The 15983-nt window shown below is 26.0% G+C and overlaps 1 long non-coding RNA gene across 1 annotated transcript in view; it reads left to right on the top strand.

Annotated features, from left to right (window-relative positions):
- The first annotated feature begins 209 nt into the window (after positions 1 to 209).
- The window catches only part of LOC142332413 (uncharacterized), a 65168-nt gene continuing 49394 nt past the window's right edge, over positions 210 to 15983 (top strand). The window contains exon 1 of the long non-coding RNA XR_012758300.1: positions 210 to 268. This is a non-coding gene — a long non-coding RNA (uncharacterized LOC142332413). The remainder of the gene's footprint in view (positions 269 to 15983) is intronic.

Genomic DNA, 15983 nt, shown 5'->3' with positions numbered 1-15983 from the left:
ATTTAAAATTTTATTATTATTATTTTGGTAATCCTATTGCTATATTATAATGAACTCCCTTTCTACGTAATAGGTTGAAAATATACTTATAATTTTACTTTGCTGATCAGTATGACGAAATGTGATTAAATTATCAGTGACTGTTACAAAAAGAAGAGATGTAGGTAGCTTTGTAGAGAAACGTAACGGCGCTTCCTTTCTATCCAAGATGGTTGTTTGCAAGTAATGTTTCTTTATGCCAATATGATTTATATTATTTTAAAACGAGGTAAATAACAACGGGTTTACTCAAAATACGTCAGTATTCCATTACAATAATATTTCATTAATCCTAATCTTTACAGTCTTGAATGATTCTTTTGTAATCTATTTGTCTTAAAACGAGGTAAATAACAACGGGTTTACTCAAAATACGTCAGTATTCCATTACAATAATATTTCATTAATCCTAATCTTTACAGTCTTGAATGATTCTTTTGTAATCTATTTGTCGAATTTTTATCACAAAATTTTATTTCGTATATTTTCATTAGTTAAGATGGGCTCCAAAAATTAGTTAAGTAGAGACAGTACTAATCGTTTTGGTATTTGGCCAAGATACTACATTTACACACTTTGGGTGTTAGATTATATACCATAATAAACTCATAAAACCTGAAAACACTCTATTAATGGATGTTCCATAAGACTTGTGTGCAGTAATGGTACTTACAAAATTACTGTACATACAAAACTTGTATGATATACACACAAAATACAGTACATGTTTAAATGTTATTAATATTCAAGTTTTAATTTATTTTTGGGGAAAGGGTTACTTCTTTTAACGTAAATTTAAAAGACGGTCAAATACATCATAATCATCCCAGTTCCATGATGTCAATAAATCGGGAAAGAATCGTCACGGGTTTGTTCCAAGTAGGCCAGTGTTTTCATAACTATTGGTGTTCTTTCGGCATGTCATGGTGTGAATATGTTGTTATCAATCTCACTTAGATTTTCATTATTTTACTCATATTGTTGATGCTAATTATTTATTTCCATGTGCAAAATTTCATCAACACTGAAAACACAAAAAAAATACTTTACCTGTTTTCATATTAACTCCTCCTCTTGATCATAATATTCCAAATCCTTTGATTTTTATTATCAATACGATTTTATCATTGGAAGGTTCCATCCAGTTGCAATTAATTTTTGTTTTATTGATCATATTTTTCTTTAACATTTTTCATTGTGATGTTATATAATATACACCTACAGTAACTTGTTAATATAAAATGCATTGCATTCTCATGTTTTATTAGCACAGATTTGTAATTAGCATGTATACTATGTATGTTATACTGCAGCTAATAAGCAATTTCATTTTTTTTTCTTTTGTCAGATGATTTATTTCCAACTCTTATGCTATAAGATTAATGGAGGCATGAACCAAAGATTTAATTAGAAATTTCAACCAAGAGAGTCTGTTTTATTTGCATTTTCAGTGGTGCTAGTAAAATAGATGCATAACAAATGTTATCCAAGTTGAACCGGTGTTACCCACACAGCGCAAAAACATCCTGAAGTGTTCTGCTATATGGGTAAACCAGTGAATGTCTTAGTAAGACATGCTGCCTTGAAATATTTGCCAAAAATCCAGTGATATAAAAGTATCCCTAGTATATCAAAATGTCCAGCTCTGGTATATATTTTTGAATGTTTAATAGGCATCCCAGGGCATATTCTTGAATCTAATGTTTATATTCCGTAGCATATCCTAAAAAAAAAATCATCTTTGATCTGATTAGGATATCTGTAGTGAATTCTCAGAATGTATATATAGTCCAAGAACATACATGTTGCATCCAATGGAAACTACTGTAAAATGCCAATGTAGTATATGTTATGTTGTTGATAGATAGAATTGGCTATACCATAAATTACATGAAGCTATGAGGGAGGTTTGGAATTCTGGACTTGTGTTTAGCAGTGAGAAGTAAAATTTTTAAGAATATATTATATTATTTATATTTGTTATATTCATTTATCGATTAAAACTTATTAGTTTACTAGGTAAAATAAAAGGAAGACAGAAAATATTATTATTGCTGACTTCTACGGTGGAGTAGTTAAATTTTTGCCTTTCATCTATAAGGTTCTAGATTCAAATCGTAGTCGGGTGCAGCAATTTCCATATGTTAGATTCAAAATTTATCTTTCATAACTGTAATTAAATGGTTAGCCTGTAGTTGCAAAATAATTATTAAGTTGTGTGCTGTGCCATTAACAGATTATAGTGGACTTCATGTTACTTATGTTGATAGTCTTGTATTCAGATGAATTCTTAAAATTAAGTGAATAATGATTCACATTAACATTCATGTTAAAAGTGAATTTAAGGAGTAAATTCATTACCAATAATTAAATTTGTAGGTAATAAAATTTAATATTTTTACAATAAATTGTAATGATTAAAATGGAATGAAATTATATTGTTACTTTTTATGATAACTCAGAACTAATAAATTCTTTAAGTAGATTTAACAATTGCTATTTTTCAGGATATTTTCTACTTATCATATCTAAATTGTAAATTGATATATCATATTAGATATATCATATCTAAATTGTAAATTGATTTTACTTACATATTTAATATTATTTACAAAACCTTTTTATTATTCATGTAGGGGATGATTAAATTTATCACAACACTATTGAAAAAATGGGGGTTTTCACAGAAGAAAGTGGGTGAAAAACTGGTAAAAATAGTAGCATGCTATTTATGGCCTTTAATGAAACTGAAATTTCATTAAATGGTATTTATAATTTATGCTGAAAATTATATACATTATTTTCAATAAACTGTTAATAGTATAAACTAAGATTACTTAGAGAATGAATTTAGAGCAAGAAAAATAATTAAACATTGACAGTAACATCGCAAAAAAATCAGCTACTAAGTAAAATGCAACGGCATCAATTAATTGCTATTACTTGACTGGTTATGGTAAACCTCTTCAATAGTATTTATATCTATTTATTAACAACAGATGTCCATATTATTTATTATAATAGATGTTAATAAAAATCTGTAGCATGTGAAAAGTGTTACACCAGTCCAGGGCTCAAACTTAGAACCTTTTTCAGAAATGAAGGGCAGAGATATCACCACCTACAATTTAGATTTGGCAGGATAATCGAAACTAAAAATTTAAAATGATCGTCATTTTGTTACAGTGTAATGCATCCATCCATTTAAATGTTAATAAATAATAACTATTAAAAAGTTTTTTGGAAACTAGAAGTAAAAGATTTATTAACTCACCATATAAATTATGATTTAAATGTGCAGACTGATAAGTAAGACAAGTTACTAGGGACATTACATAGTATACCACAATTTACAATGAGGTAAATAAAAAGGAAGCTTAATGAAATTAATAACTCACTTAATATTATAATAATAGATTTTTAAAATATATTTATAAATTGCATAAATAATTATAATTAAACAATGTTAGACATTTAAAATATGAATAGTAAAATCTATCATTTCTAAAAGTAAATGCAGATTAAATCTTTAAATTTTTTTATAATCTGTAGATCCTAATTTTTATTTTAGAAAAAATTACTTCTAATAATATTAGAAATTTAAAAAATTATTTCGCTTACATTAGATAACACCTAAGGTAACAAATAACATATAGTTTCTACCTTATTAGAGTTTACTAAAGTTTAATTATATAATTAAACTTTATACAATTAAACTTAAATTTATATATTTTATTTATTTAATAATAACTTATTGGTCATATTTTTTTTTAAATGAGAGGTGATTAAAATTAAAATTTTCTTTTTATTTCACAATTTAATGGAACAGTGAAAGTATAATTACTGTACTGTAATTGAATGAATACAAAAGAATTAGGGTGTAGGTATTCTATTTCAAGGGAAATTGGTTTGAACTTAGCAGTTAAAGTGTATAACAATGACTAGTTAGTATATTTGTAATGATTATTTAATTTTCATAAAAACAACAAATTTCATTTTTATTAAACAGAGTACATTTTTGTTTGATTTTTTATAGTTCTTAAATGTTTTCTATATATGTGTGGAATTTATAACAGTAAAAGTTGGTTCAGCTTTAAAATAGTATAAAGTTTTTATAAGATAAACTCTTCAAAGACAAGTTTTCTTTTCCCATACTATAAATGTTATGAAGAATAGTTAAGTCCAATTTTTTCATTGTTTATTAATGATTAGATTTCATGTGTGTCATCTTTATAATAAAACTTTAAGATAAAAGTATTGCATTTATTTTTAATCACCTTCCATTTCATATAAAATGAAATTTATTAATCGTATTTCATACCCTGTCTCATGTTAGTTTAACGCATTATTTAATTATTGTATTTATGTTAAACACCACAACCAAAAGCTTATAGAAATCTTTACGTAAGACACAAGTGACTCTTGAAAAAGACAATCATTTTGAAGATTATAGGCATAAAAGGAGGTTGCTTAGAAAGGTGTGGAATGAAGTGGTTTCCTTGTTGCTTTCTTCACTGAACCCAACTTATTCAATATGCTACAGAAATGAGAAAGGTATTCATCCATTCAAGTGACATATTTTCTCTGTTAACTACAGGGATGGGCCACATAGCACAGTCGGTACTACATTCTCAGAGAAAGCTTCTCTCAACTAGTGCTTTACATTACAGCTCTAAGAAAGGTTGAGCAAGGTTAAATAAACCAACAATTAATATAACCCTTTTCTGTTGTGAAACAGTCCATTACATACATTGAGACTCTATTAGTAATGGGATCGTTATTAAATAACATCAAAATTCTTCAACATTCTTCAACATGAATATTTTTATTAATTATTTTTACTTTCTCAGTGAATATAGTTATAATAGATATATTAAAGGGGAAAGAATGGTAATCATATAAAAAACGGGGTTATAAAGTTTTTTGAAAATATATGTTTTAAGGTTCAACTAGTTAATCTAGACCAAAATACATACCTGTGTGTTGCATTGCTTTTGGCCTTATTTCTCAGGATTGACCTTCAAATTTCTTTAAATTTAGCTCAAATATTTCTATTTATTTGATGATATTAATATTTTTTTCGAAATTTGTTAAGGGGATGGGGGATATTTTAAAAAAACAAATTACAATTTTCTTCAGAGGCGTTTTAAAAGAAGCTTTATTAAATCAGATTTGTTACCTCAGTACATACTCTATGTATTATACATACATATATAATGTATATGTATTTTAAAAATATGATTTTAAAAAATCAACCCCCACCCACCTCTTAAAATTAGAATGTATATTTTTTGTTCTTTTGCTCTATCTACCTTCGGTTAAAATATTTTTAAAAAAGTTTTTGAAAATTTATACTTTACATATAGAGCTATCAAGAAAGTCTACAATTTAAAAAAATTATAGACCCTGAAACTAAAATGCTGATAGTTTTTTGAAATTTCTTCTTATTTATCCTTTATCGAAGAGGGTGTTAGATTTAGAGAAAACTTTACATAAGCAAATTTTTTAAACTTAATGTATATGTGAATACTTTTAAAAAATCTTTCTTAAAATTTATTCCCCAACTTTTAAAAAGATATATTCTGTTTTTTTTTCCATAACTCTTAATTTTTATTAATAATAGCAGGAAAAGTCATGTAATACTTTGCCAACTTTTTTTTTTTTAATTGTACTAAAATGTACTATTACAAAAATACTCCCTATTATTGTATGGATGTTTAAGTTTATATTTTACGTAATTTGATAAAGAAAAAAATTAACCACATCATTTATTTATTAGATTTATGAAAGTAAGTCTGGTGTTAATTTTAAAATTTAAAATTTCTGTCTATCGTAAAAAAACATGTTCTTGATCGCAGAATTAAATAACAAGCATTATTTAGAATGGTTTTATCTATGGGTGTTATAAGAAACAAATATTGTATGATCTGTTTAAAGGTATGAAAATTTTCTTTATTATATTTACAAGAATACAGTTTCGTTATGAGTTACATATATTAAACAGCATAAGTAAATTATTAACAGCTAAATAAAATGACTTATTAATTAAAATATAGAGATTTAAACTAAAGGAGTATTTATTGTGCTAGTGACATAGCACTAACTCGTATCATTTGTAACTCATGTAATAGTTACTGTGTATATTAGTTCAAACCTTTTTTGTTCTTATTTCCACCCAGATAAAGAAGAATTTTACTTCTAGTTGAGTGCAGATAAATTTTTAGCGTTAACGAGACATACAGAGGTATGGAGTTTTCTACTAAAAACATGTGATTCACTTATTATTAACATGTAAAGAAATTTTTATAGCTTTTATACCTTGTTTGAAGTACATTTTATAACCCTGGTGTTTGAAATGTCTAATGCTTCATAACAATGCTTAGTGCTCAGGGATGGATATCAGAATTCTAAAAATTACACCTGTATGTAGTAAATGAGACAGGGTTTGATTGATTGTTATTACATTATTATTATTAGTACTATTACAATATTTGGCCCATAAAATTTATCTACAAGCATTACTATACTTAATTAAATTATTAATTATTTTGTTATAAATAATAATAAATATTATATTAACTAATCTCATTAGATTAATAGACAAATGAAATGATTATTACAACTTTTTTAGCTTGTTATAAATAAATTACAGTTAACTGTATGAATAGCAGATCTGTTACAAACTTTATTAAATAAATTTATTTCTGACTGTTTCCTGTTTTGTATCTAATAATAACATTTATTATCAGATTCTATATCCTTTCATTTGTCTTTGTATTATCCTTTAATAGCTTGATGGAGTTGTATGATAATATAATATTTTTTTTTTATTCTTTTATGCTGAAGAAGAATCTAGGCTATCTTTAAGTTTTTGTGAGGCTGCCGTTTCTCATGATAAAAAAAAGTTGATGATTTTTTTTCTAGGAAAACTTTTGGAATAACTTATTTTTCTAGACGTAGTAGTTAACATGATTAAAATTTTAGCTGCATCTGTTATGTTTTTATTTGATAAATTTACTGGTAGGGTACTTCTCTTGATGAAAAATCAATTTTCTTGGTAGGTTTTAAGAAAACAAATAATGGGATAGTAGATTTGACGTACTTCCCTTTTCTAAAACTTTTGAAAAACTTTCCTTGTAGATTTTCTTTTTAACGAAACTCATAAAAATGTTTTTTGAAATTTGAAACAGGTTTCCAAAAGTAGTTTGCTTTTTTTTTTATTCTTACAAAGGATGTTCTTTAGTGAAAGATTTCAGAGGGACAAGAATGAAGGCAAATAATATTTGAAAAAAATGTTCATATGAAAAATTCTTAAAGTGCATAGAATTTTGACTGTTTTTTCTGGGTAAAAGGTAAAAATTAGTAGTTTGTATAACACCAGGTGTAATTGTTAATAGTTGAAATAATTATTAATCTTATCAGTGGAATTACTTAATCAATTAATACATTTTTTGTGCAATAAAAATGCCTTGTTTACATCACAGTATTCTTAAAAGAAAGCTATGGTGTACCGCAGTCTCTTCTACAACGTTATTGATGAAGATAATGTTTTATAGTTGTAAAGCAAGTGTGGCTGCAAAATTGCATGTATTCAAAAAGCAAATTGTAGAGCTTTGAGGTTTAATAAATAATCCTGCCAATTTTTTTTAAAATCACCTACAATTTGAAATTTATTAAACAAACCTTAATGCAGAATAATCTCTGTGATCAAGTCATTTTGATTATAACATGTAAAACATTTCTACTTTAAATTCTTATTGTCTGAATGTTTGGTATGCTTTCCGCAGTACCTGTACTTGTGGTAGAGATATATCTTACATTTGATATCTTTTGTTTGTGTTAAAATATTAATCTGGATTTTTAAAATTAATTTTCATAATGAAAAATGTGAAATATCAGCTAACTCAGAATGATAAGAAACTGAAAGAGAATCTATTTTTACTGAAATGTTTTATTCCTTTTCAATTACACTTGATATTTAAACTTCTGAAAAATAGTACACAATTTTAAATGAAAATGTATTTATGGTTCATAATTAATGGATTATGACAAAGTAGAAAGTATTGCTAATTGACAATTGTGAACATAACAACAAATCTATTACTGAAAATAATGATAGTGAATATTTACTGAGTGTTTCTGCCTTTGATATTTTTCTATTTCTAGAAACATTCACTTTATATTCATTAATATGTAAAAGATAAATTTGAAAGTGAATTGTTTGATTTCGATAGTGAACTTAAAGAATTTGTTGAAAATAAAACAATGATAATCCAACGGGTTGGTCTAGTGGTAAAAACTTGTCATCATAAATGAGCTGCTTTCAAAGTCAAGTGTTCTTAAATTCAAATCCTAGTAAAGCTAGTTGCCTTTATTCGGATTTGAATTCTAAATTTTCAGATACTGGTATTCTTTGGTGGTTGAGGTTCAATTAACCACATGTCTCAGGAGTGGTTGAACTTTGTCTGTTCAAGACTACATGTTTACCGGTACATTCACACAGATATTGATGAGTTGCTAATGACTTTAATTGTTGATGTAACTATAAATAAAAAGATATTAAAAAAAAAGACGTATATAATTGTATAGAAAAGAAAATTAAGAGATTTTAAAAATAAAAATATAAATAAATCGTTCATATTATTGTTAAAATATATTTTAATATACAAATAAACTATAATTTATTAATGCTTTAGTTTTTCTCTTTCATTTTATTTTACTCTTAGTGATATCGTTTCATTTTTTGATTTTTAATGTGGTATTTACTTAACACAAAGAAGATAATAATAAATGGTCCTTCATTCATGTTGCATTAAATATAAGTATATATTCTTAATATGGAGATTTATTATAATTTTGTTAAAAGAAGATCGCTGTTCATTTTTGCTTTTTGTATAAATATACCCTCAGATTAATATTAGGCTTTCATACAATATATTATTTAAAGTACTTCAATGTTTTTATCTTAATTAGTTGTATTAAACATTTCATTTGAAACAATTTCATTAATTTTTTTTAACTACTACAATAATTTTACTTATACATTCATTATTTCATAACAGAATTTGTAGTTTTAAAATAACTATTTATTACTAAATTTAATTATTACATAAGATATAATTAATTAATTTCAAAATTACATCTAAAATTTTTTCAATTTATAATAAAAAAATTTGATATTGTTATAAATAATTAAATTTTATTTACAGTATGACCATAATAAAGTTTAAAATTTCTATTAAAGATAGAAAAATAATTTTATAATTTTTTTTTTATTAAAATATATTTTTATAAATATTGTTTTTATAGTGTATAAATTTAATTTTTAATATTTATTTTACGTTTTTTTAATAAACTGTATACAACAGAATACTGATTATCTAATTTTTTTGAATTACATTATCATTGAGATCATTTTGTAAATTAAAAATTTTTTGGGTCATGGTTGTTACCTAAGAACAACATTCAGTTTTTAAAAATATTCTATTTGGTTATTTTTTTTAAAAATTTGTTAATTTTAATTGAGCAAGTGAATGAAATAAATAATTATTATTGTTAAATTGAAGATATAAGAAAATATGGTTCAATATTGTCATAGGTTGCTTTGATATTACTATTTAATTTATAATGCCCTTGACAGATGATGATGAAGATAATGTAGATTGTTTGATTAAGTTAATGTGCAGAAGATTGAATAAAATCCAGAGGTCACAGTTTCAAATCCCAGTCAGGCATGAAAAAAAAAATTTATGAAAAGATAGTTTTATAAGCATACATTATTTACAGTTTTAAAATGATATTGTAATTTTTGGGAGTAGTTTATGATTCATAAAAAATAAGTAGTTGAAATTTTTTTTGCCATCAATCATTATGCTGCTTGATTTTGTATATTATATATACTGTATATATTTATATTTTAATTTTCATTCAGTTTTAAACCCAAAAAATGTTACTCAAAGTAGTATATGAAAAATCTGATTTGTTTTTTCTGAAAAGGATACTTTTAACAAATATCGGCACCAGTGATTATTTGTTTAAATACTCAATTTATTTTTTTTTAACGGTACAGGAATGCTATTTGATTAATTGCCTCTAATGAAATGGTAATATAAGAGTAAGTTTGTTTATCAAAGTATTGTAAATTCAACTCTGTGTCTGCATATAAAGTGTTGCAGCCAGTTAGAGTTATTTCTGTGTATTGCCACTGTGACTGCATAGGATTCTACCAGGAACCTGAACATGTCGCAATGGACATGCTGTGCATCTATAAAACTGAAGGTATTTTATGGCATTGCAAAAAATACTTGCTGGTCGAAAATCAGTGTGCATATCGGTTCATGGATGAAAAATTTGAACTTCAGCTTTATGACTGATTTGTTTTCTATTTAGTTGGACATTCAATCTTCAATTGTTACTTGGTGTCACCATGAATTGGGTAAGGATCCAAATGCAGTACTCGATTGGAATAATTTCGTTAGAGAAGAGCATATCGATTATATTGGAACAGCACAGACAAGGCAAAAATTGGTGGAAGTGGTATTGTCACGTCATTTTTATCAATGAGACTTCTTGAGACAAAAAAATATGTTGGTTGCATTTATCCACAACAGTGTATTTTCAGCATCATTTATCTTGAAAAGTGCTAGTGTTTTTTTATTGAAAGTTGCTGATAAATTGATTCAAGCCCTGCTGAATGCTATCAAAGACAACTTTAATGACGGGGACATATTCTATGCAGATTCCTGGCATGTGTACCAAAGCTATGATTTTGCCATTATACTGTGGTACCATTTTGTTGATCCTCACACTGGTGCTCATACTCAATTCATTTGAATTCTTGTGGGAATCACTGAAATGGCAGAATAAAAAGCTCTGGGAACTGCCAGACACCATGTGGAATCCTCCTTCAACAAATTTATGTGGTGTCGCGTAATAGGAGGTGACTGCTTTCTTCACAGACATGCTCTTGCCACAAAAAATATGCTGGAAAATCTCAAACAAAGCCGTAAAAATTGTTAATTTTATTAAAAAATCGACAATTACAAAATATAGGCTGTTAAATATGCGATGAAGTAGGGAAAAAGAAAATCTTCTTCGCCATACAGAAGTCAGATGGTTATCGCGGGGATAAAAATTAATAGGAGGTATTTTCACATTTCAGAAAATACTCAATGTGAAGGAAGACCTGGCTGCTGGAAATCACCAGGTAGCAGTCAGTAAATTTTTCAGTATCTTTTAATTGGAAATAATGCAATATACTCATTACCTTTTATGTAAAAACCACCAGCGGTGGTTTTCCCCACCGCCTGTTGGTAGCATCTACTTGCCTTGTCATCCCCATTATGGCTCAATTCTCCTACTCCGTGTGATTGTATATAAGTTATTGTGAAAACAGTGCTGTGTATTCTATGAACAGTACAGAAATTATACAGTGAGCAAATCATTCCTTACTGTTTTAAACAGCCTTGTGTGTGAGGTAGCATATGTGTGTATGAACTGTGATTGTTTGGCGGGGACTGTATGCTGCTCACGTACCTGCCGATATTAATGTTACTGAGTAGAGCACGTAAATCAACAAGAATAAAAAAATTCATATAAGAAAACCACTGATTTGAAGAGAACAAGTGGCACCAGTATTCATTGTAAGTGCTGTGAAAAGTTTTCAATTAATACAAAGTTTTATAAAAGAAATTATAATATTAAAGTAAAAGTCATTCTGACAATTCTAATGAAAATAGAGAAATAAGGTTCTAATGAAAATAGTAAATAGGGTTACTGTTACCATGCTGACAGTCTAGAATATATTTTAAAGTGTATTAAATAATTAGTGTTAGCTGTCAATTTATTATAAATAATTCAATACAATTTTCTTTTTTTAAAACTATACTTGAGAAGTAGCTTTTATAATTATTTCAACAGGATTTTTCTGAAAGAAAAAATGAACACTTAATTTAATAAAAGATTACTAACTGAAAAAAAAAATTAAGGAACCATTAAAAACAGTCATAAATCTTTTAGATAATCACCAACTATAGAAATAAGTAAGTCAGTATTAACAAATAAATTTTATTTTATCATATATGAAATGTAATATGGCAGTTGACACAATTATTCATTTTCCAGCCATCATTTTAATAGTACTGTGTTTTTTTTTTCTTTTGTGTGAACTGATCTATGTAACAAAATATTTTGTAACACAATTGTAAATATTGATGATTACTTTTTTTATTAATGTAGAGGAATATTTAATCACATTACTTTGGTAGCATTAATTATTCATAAAGATAATAAGAACTGCTGTCCAGTTTCCTGTAATGTCCAAAAGTATACTGGTGCCAGAGCGCCATTCTAGTACTGCTTTTTAGGAGAATTAAAATATTGTCCTTCACATAAAATTTGTTTTAACTTAAAATTGTGGCTTATGTTTTATTTTAATGTTAAGTATTCAGTGTTGTAATATTTCTTAATTAAAGATATTACTTCCTTAAATGGTGTGTGACATAGGACACTCCTGTTGCCAAAACATGTGCAGGCAAATGGGAGCAAAATAATTTGTCAGAAATCAAATTCATGAAAAAAGTTTTGATGTGAAAAGAATAAATTTTGTTTATAATTTGATATAATCACCAAAATGAATGTACATTTTTCATAATATTGTCATATAACCAGCCACCTGTGGCTGAGGACCATATTCTTGCAGTGCACTATAATAAAAAAAAAATGTTCTAGTACTGGAAAAATTATGAGTGCATCCCGGGTGAAATATTCCAAATATATGCTATGGAAAAAAATTAACTTTCAATAAAAAAGATTTTTGATGAATATTAAATGTACATAAACAATAAATGCAAAGTATTTTTGATCCAATTATAGAACAGCAAATTTTAGGCTATATAACTTATTAACTTTATTTTTTATATTTAATCATTAAGTGTTTGGAAAGATCATTCTTTTTTTTTGTTTATATACATAACTTGTGTGATAAATTAGATGAAAAATGCAAAAAAAAGTTATAAACATGTTAACTGATGGTTCAGGGAGATTTGTTATATCGTTTATGTAAAACTGATGATGAATATGTGCAAGTAAACTCTACCACCCTTACCTCTGTATGAGTGGTAAAAGTTTAATATCTCTTTTGGCTTTATGATGAATTGAACCAAATTTAAATTTTAATGTTTGTTATCATTATTATTATTGACTGTAAAATATAATCCTGTTTTATTTTATATATGTTGTATGACAGCTAGGTTGTAGTAAATACTTTTGTAGTCGTTGGAAACTATGTGTTACTACATACTTTTATACGTATGTCACTTATACAGTTATAAGTAACCCTTTATTGCTGTTCGATATTTTTGTATGTCTATATATGAAGTTTTTTTTTGTATTTTGTATAGGAGGGAGTCATCCATTTCTTCTTTGTCATTTTCAGGTTATATGTATTAACTATTCATGTGTTTAATATTAAACAGATATTTATATTTTAACAAGAAAAAAATCCATTTAATTAATAATAGTTTTATCGAAATAATATCAAATTTATTTAATTGCATCTCTCATCATTTAATTTGGATAATCAGCATTCTATTTTATAATCGTACATTTTCTTATAATTGAAATTATAGCTAGAGTATCTTAAGAGATTTTTTAAAAAATAAGTAATAGTTATTTATAAATGTTATGAAAATACTGTATATGAATCGGTAGAAAAATAGAGATTAAAAAACATTAAAGAATACAATTAAGGAAAATAAAAATAAAATTAAGATTATTATTACATTTATATTTGGAAAATATATTAAACAGTTCTCTAAAAGTAATAATTACATACAATAAATATATTACATTTATTTAAAATTTACTAAAAATAAATGTATTTTTTATGCCATTAAAAAAACATTTTAAGCATAATCTATTTAATTCTAAGTACAAAGGAAATGAGCATTACATCCATATTGATAAATACTTTTAATTTTTTTTCTCAGTTAAATTTAAAAGCCTAAAGATATCATCTAATAATTAATTTAAAGTAAATTTTATTTGATGGATTCTAGTAATTTATGTAATCTAGTAATTTATAATCTGCATAAAAACTATGAACATATTTTCAGTTTTACTTTGATTGACTTTTCTGTTTTTTGAAATCACTATGATAGTTAGTTCTTTAGTGTGATATATTTAATCAAATTCAACTAAAATACCTTTAATAAAATCTGCTTTATGTGAAGAGAATCATGCCTACCTAAATCAGCCAGTTTATTACTACTCGGGAATTTATAGAGTACATAAATCTAATATAGTGGCTGTTGTAGTCCTTATCAATAATTTACTTTAAAATTATTTATGTATGTTTAATTTCAATTAAAATTTTCATTTTTTAGAAAATTCAGTAGAAAGTATTTATTTATAATTGTGGATTAGTTATCAAATTTTATGTAAGAGCAGTTATTTAAAACAATTTTTCATAAAATTAAAATTTACCATTACTTCAATAAAATTATCATTAGTTACACACTGGTATTGGTGGGTAGTAAAGATATATATTTAAAAAAATATTATTTTTATTTTCTTCTTGGCATGGTATAGTGACTTAGGAATATTTTATAGTCCTGGATTTATTTGTATAAAAGTCTGATTCTTTCATTTTGATTTAATACTAATTAATTACAATTTTTTTTTTTTTTTAATTATTATTACTTTTAAACATTTACTAGAAAAAAAGGCAGGCCTATGGCCCACTGCGAAAATGTTAACATGGTTTTTGTTTCATTACACATGATTTTGTTAAATGTTTTTGCCAGTTGTAACTAAATAACGTTCAAGAATTTACTGTACTAACAACAAAAAGCTTCAAAATCCTGAAAATTTTTTGAGTTGTGATTTTTTTTAACATAACTCTAACCCCATTGTTTTCATTTTTCATCCCCAAAACACGAATATAATTTTAGGTAAATTGTTCGAGGGGTATAAATGATTTGAATGAATGAATTGTTCGTGCGCCTCATTCAAAATAAAAATGTGAGCTCATACAGAAAACAAATTAATACACCATGCTTTTTTACTGGAGAGATGCTCCAGCATATACCACTGAAGCATATATATCGCTTTATATATACCAGCATGTATATTACTGAAGATGATATATATGTGTAATACTTATGTTTTCAATTTAACCACTACAATTTAAATTGATTAATAAATCATTCGGTACTTTTAAAATTAAGAAATTTATTTAATTTAGAAAGAGCTTGAATTTTTTTTTAGCATCTGTCCATCTCAGAGTATATCATGTATATGTTAATAATCAACAAATTTTACTCGTATCACCTCAATTTTAACTTCATCTAAAAATACAGACAGACAAACAGTAGGTTTGAGCATTTACACATTCCGTCTAGCGATCAAGTCAATTGAGCATAAAGTACATTGCTGAGAAAAGTGATCTCACAAGTAGCAGAACACTCACTCTCTTACTTGTTTACTTCTCAAACCTACTACAAATTGAATTATCTATTTTATGCTTATATCTGCATACATTTGTTATTATTATATGTATATATATTATGTATTATGTATTGTTATTATGTATTAGTATATGTATTTATTATATGTCTACTACATTTATTATTTTATTGGGTTACTGTTATTGTTCATTTTTTTATATTTTCTCCATGGATTATGAGAATAAGAGCTACTTACAAACAAAGAAAAAGTTGTTGATGTAAAAAACACATTTTAAAATTGGAAACTTACAGTATTTTCTTTTTGGTATACATTGTAGGTGTTTTCTTATATCGAGTGCAGTTTTATTTAAGCAGGACCAATGGGTCCAGTTATATCCAATCTTATAGTAAGCCAGGATATGATGCCACTCAGTAGCTGGATAAAAAAATTGTGGCCAGAAAGATAGTTTTGAGGAGCCAATTAATAAATCAGTAAAA

Source organism: Lycorma delicatula, chromosome 11 (assembly GCF_047948215.1).
Source record: "Lycorma delicatula isolate Av1 chromosome 11, ASM4794821v1, whole genome shotgun sequence".
NCBI lineage: Eukaryota > Metazoa > Arthropoda > Insecta > Hemiptera > Fulgoridae > Lycorma > Lycorma delicatula.
Note: the sequence above shows the minus strand (reverse complement) of the source record. Positions and strands in the feature narration are given on the sequence as shown.